Source organism: Numida meleagris, chromosome Z (genome assembly GCF_002078875.1).
Source record: "Numida meleagris isolate 19003 breed g44 Domestic line chromosome Z, NumMel1.0, whole genome shotgun sequence".
NCBI lineage: Eukaryota > Metazoa > Chordata > Aves > Galliformes > Numididae > Numida > Numida meleagris.
Window position 1 is genome coordinate 52,669,369 of NC_034438.1, and position 5,333 is coordinate 52,674,701.

The 5,333-nt window shown below is 42.3% G+C and overlaps 1 long non-coding RNA gene across 3 annotated transcripts; it reads left to right on the forward strand.

The window, feature by feature from the left end:
• LOC110390326 lies at nt 243–4,909 on the forward strand. 3 transcript variants are annotated; one of them, XR_002433700.1, is made up of 5 exons: nt 243–329; nt 565–641; nt 815–1,520; nt 1,961–2,036; nt 2,170–4,909. It is a non-coding gene; the product is annotated as an uncharacterized LOC110390326 (long non-coding RNA). The 3 variants fall into 3 exon arrangements; XR_002433699.1 differs by having other exon boundaries at nt 815–2,036; XR_002433698.1 differs by having other exon boundaries at nt 1,961–4,909.

The window sequence follows — 5,333 nt, forward strand, 5'->3', positions numbered from 1 at the left end:
GTGTCACACCGTGGTAAAGGCAGCCTCAGGGCCTTGGGTGTACCTGCTGGGCCCCACTTGTTTAGGAACTTCCATGTGGTCTCACATCCCTTTTTTTCCTGTTACAAGTACTTCTTCAGCAGAAATCTCTCAGGCCATTTTTCAAATGAGCATCATTCTAGTCAGCTGGCAGAAAGAGAATTAGAAGGTGACCCCACCCTTGCAGTTCTCCACTTTATTTTAGCTGAGAGGCTCGGCTAGATCTCAGCCTTTCTTATGGGTTAGCTGCTATTTCTAACCTGTCCAGAGCTGCATTATGTCAAAGGCCATTATTTATTCAGAACCAGAGGGTGAGATAGCATCCCAGTTCTGTGACAGGGATCAATAGGTGCCTTTTCTATAATGACAGCCACTTTTCTTTTCTTTTTTAGGCCTCACTTCTGAGCACTTAGGGAATGACTTCTAATGCTGCGCCATTAGAGATTGTTAAAAACATCAAAGCACTACTAAATGATCTATTAAAAAAACACTATTGTTGCAATTGCTATTATGCTAATCTATGTATGATCTTGTTATTTTACACAGTCACAAACTCCCAAAGCTGAGGAAAGCTAACTGCTTTAAGCCAAGGAAAATAGAGTTTCATGGAAACCTATTTACCTGTAAGTATAAATCCTTTGATTTTCTTTATCTTACCTTTGCAGTCCAATGGCTTCTTTCTCTCAGCTGCTTCTGGGAGCCGAAAAAACAGGATGCAGCATAGTTAATTATACACACAGGAGTGCAAAACTGCAGACATACTGAATTTTTATTGCTCCTCTGTTTTTTTGGACAGCTGTACAGTGGAAACAGCTGAATACTGAAGCTGATCATTGAAACTGTTCTCAAGTAACTTGCTTTGTCAGAGGAAAACCACTCTCACCTCAAAGCCATAGCAAAGCTTGCATGACCACAGATGCTGTCAAGTGGGAAAAAAAACTGTGAGTTCCTACCAGCTGCAGTGAATGGTTAGGCTAATCCTCAGCACACACCAGCATAACATGACTGTTGGATCTCAGGTTCCTTGCCTTGCTGAAGGATTCGGAGAGGACAGGAAGGAGAGCCTCTTAAACAAATCTTGAAATTGAAGAAGTCTGAGACAACCTAAGCCTTCTGTCAAGAGAAATGATGCAAAACTGATACAGCGGATGCACACAAAAGAGGACTGGGGCAGAGGGAAAGGGATCAGTTTGTGAAACAGCAAGTCTAAAGAACCAAGTCAAGAACTGGGGGAATGTTCCCTGATCTCCCAAAGGAGCAAGGAGAAGCCACTCTGCTCCCAGCAGCCAGGATCTTCAGTGCTGACGTTTCCTGAGCATGCACTGGCAGGGAGCAATTGGAGCATCCTTCTCAGAGTGTGTCACTCATAAAATAAACACAGCTGCAGCTCTCACCCTCCCTGTGGGAAGAGCAACCACCACAAAATCATTCTGTGCAAAACAGCCCCCTTTTTCCTTGGCCAAATACAACAAAACTTCCTACCTACTACTACTACAGATCTGGTAAGAGTGGCTTGTACTGGTGGGATCAGGCAAGAGGGAGGAAGGTTGAATTTATTTCTGGGAAAAAAAAAATCAAATTAAAAAATACTAAAGGAAGAGTAATAATATTTCACTTCAGGAACCAGGGAACCAGGTGTCATACAAATCCAGTCAAAACATTCAGCATCCCTAGGAAAAACAGGGCTGTCCTTGGATCTCCTTGAATATTGCAAGGGCTCTCAAAATGACTGAGCAAGCTCAGAAGCTGGAGCAGCATCGCTGCACAAAACGTATATGCTTTACTCTCCTTACAGAAGGAAAACAATGGGGAAAAATTAACTGGATCACATTAAGTTTGTATTTATCTTACAGCATTTGTACTGAGATGGGAGGAAGAGATAGTCACCACAAGGGCAAGGGAGTAAGTGTTTACCCACTGCTAACTGAATCTTTTCTATTAGGTATCTTCCAGCAGACTACGTATCAAAACTCCCTACAAGCAGTACAATAATGAGGATGGCTCTTTTAGTACCAAGGGTAAGGATGCACTCCAGAGAAAGCTCAGCTGTCCCTGAAACAGGCTGCTCCCTGTACCCATAAGAGGGAGAGAGAGAGCCAACAAATGTGGTGAAAGTGGAAAATCAGGAGAGCGCAATTTCTCTTGCACCAGGACACATAGCAGAGCTGGCAGCAGAACCTAGGAACAAGGCAGCAAGTAAAAGAAGCTTCAAGTCAGTGTCTACTTCTCTTTGGTCTGGGAGAAGACTGCCTATAACCAAAGGTGAATCAAAGCTATCCAGTTATTACCAGTCCCACCGGTGGGAACCTGCAAAGTGAAGAGGGTGAGAGTTGTTTTGTCTCCATTACGTAATGAAAATAAGGAGAAACTTGAACATGAATGTGCATGAAATGGCACTTTGAGGGTGGGAAGAGGAGGAGGAGGAGGAGAAAGAAGAAGAGGAGGAGGGAAATAGGCACTTCTGTGTGCTAGAAAGTTGCATTGCTCAGATAATGAGAAGATTGGTTCCCCTAGGAACAGACAACTCTGTTTAGAAAAGGCTGGGATGAAGGGGCAATATCCTACATTGTGCAACTGGAAAAACAACTAAAACTGCTCATGGGAAAAATAAGAAGAGCAGGGTTGCTCCCAAGGAAACAAACAAGCCAGAAAAAAAATCCCAGCTCCTTTTAGAAATGCAAACTTTACCAGAGTAAGAACAGACAGAACGAATCTCGCAGACCCCATACATCCACAGGCACACTGGGGAGAAGTGCTGCTCTCCCAGGAAGCTGGGGGTCCAGAATGGCCAGGCTTTATGAGCAGAAAACCATGACATGGATACTGCTCTGAGAGCGATGTGCTACCCATGTGTAGGTAGATACCACCCATGGAGCTGCTGCCCGGTATGCTGATGTGACCAGTTCCTTTCTAGCCACAGAATGGCAGGTTGGTCTTGGCCCACTCCACACCATCAATGCCTGGCACTGTCATCATTCAGGTGGGAGTAAGGCTGTAAAATGACACTCTGATTGGGAATTAAAGGCTGAGATTATTGTCACTCTTACCTGAGATGCAACCTGTGTTCCTTCAAATAAAGCAAGAGTTACTATAAGGAGATTACAGGACATGGTTGTTGAGGGTCATACTTTGCTTTTTCTCAGCCCTTAGAGTAACACTGTATTAGCGTATGTTGGCATTTAATTGCAAAATTTATTTTGTTTCTATACTAATGATACTGTATTTTTACTGATTCATTTTACAATGAAATGAAATCATTTTTCTGTAATATTCCTCCCACTACTTAACCTACTTAACAAATTTCAACTCCCTGCAACATAGTGCACATAAAATTGATTTTAATTTCAAAAGCAGTGAAAGTATTTTTATTCTTTACATTTTTATCACAGACATTTTAGATATTTTTCACATACCAGAAATCAATAATGCATGGTCTGAGATCAAATACAAAGCTATGGTCCTCCAGACTGAGCAGTTTTGCTTTTAAATTCTTAAAATGTAATATCAAGGGAGATAATCAGTTTTTTAAAAAAGATACAGAAAGAAAAGGTCTTTTGTTCCTAATATGTTATTTGATCCAAATCTTCATTTAAAAAACAAACTGGCCAGGTGCACCAAATGTCCAGTGATTTTGAATGATTAAGAAAACCTATTGCACCTGCAATACGCAGGTTTGCAGGGGGGAAAAATATTTTTTTTAATTACCTTACTTCCTACAGCTGAGGATAAATACTGCAGTACTCTATAGTTGAAATGTGGAAGCCAACACTGGAATTGTAATAGCATATAGTAGGTTGAATAGGGAGTAAGATCTACCATTCAATATGCACTTACCTATTTCTGCAACAAATACATGGGCCAGATGGAAGGTGAAGAAGAAAACAATAAAAAATGAATGATGTATTCAGGGATATATTGCATCCAGTATCAAAGTCAGGTAACATACGCAGGTTGCTGAACACCCTGGCCTATGTCCAGTCTTCTGAATAACATCAGCAATAAAATACGAGTACCGCCACATGACACCAGACTGTATGTAGTACAAGAGAAAAATATTTCTCACTTTTGCTCTAAATACCTGTGCACATGTCAGTCATGCTCTTGTTACACAAAAAGCTGCTACTGGCAAAAGTGCTCAGCTCAGCCCCTCTCCAGATTCTTTTCCCATCTGAATTAAATCAGCATCTTCAGACACAAGATGACACCTATCCTTGCCCCAGCCTCCAAAGAAGGAAGGACACATTACCTTCAACAGCAAGAGTGTGAGACACCCACATGACACCTGTTTCCAGAGGTGACACCTGCCAGCATCTTGTTCTGGGGGAGAACTTAGCCTAATGAGCCTTGGGTATGTCAAAAGGGCTCCAAAAACAAACGAAGTGTCACCTGGAGCACTGTTGGGTTCTTGGGCCCACTGCTGAGAGGAGCTTTCCAACTGAGTCCTCCCTGTCTGCCTTTGAAAATACAGCAGGCCCAAAATTTGCCTCTACTGCACTTAATGTTTTAAGTTTAAATGCAGTCTGGAGAAAAAACATCTGGGCCTGCACCAGTGCCTAAATCTGGGATGCTTTGTGATGCTGCGGTGAAGAGAGGTGAAACAGAGGAGAGTCAGCACTTAGGTGTTGAGAAGCAGGTTGCTCGGCAGCACGTAGCTACTGATTTACTAATGATTTATGATGTAATGATGTAATCCCTAGATACGTGGAATGTGGTGTTTCCAGTGTGTTCTAGTATATTCCAGCATATCCATAGTATTCTGTATCCATAGTGCTGTAGTTAACAACATATCCCATATATGGAGATTACTCGGGTAACAATATTGTTAGCGTGCGCGTTGCATAGAGCTTGTATCCCTGGACTCTGTATCCCTGGAAGCATATATGCTACATAAGATGGTGTGTTGCTACAATAAAATTGGACGCATCTCATATTGAGTTGATCGTGCGTTCCCCATGCGAGTACCGGTAGGGCAACCCATTGGGGATACCGGGGCATTCCCCAACAAAGAGAGGTGAAACAGAGGAGAGTCAGCACTTAGGAGAGAAATTCTCTTCCTGCCCAAACCCAAGTTTTAACCCAGTGCTATGAGTCAGGAGAGACATACCCATGAATTCTGAACAACAGGGGTATGAAACTGACAACCTTCAGCCCACACCCAGTCTCAGAATAGGGGGCCATTGAGCTGCTTAAATTACTATTGCTGGGTCTTCAAGCTGTTTCACTATAACCCTATTTTCTTGAGTTTTTCTAAAGTATCCTGGTTTTGTTCATTTCTGCTTTACAATTTACCTGGCCTTCTGTATAAAAAATGATCG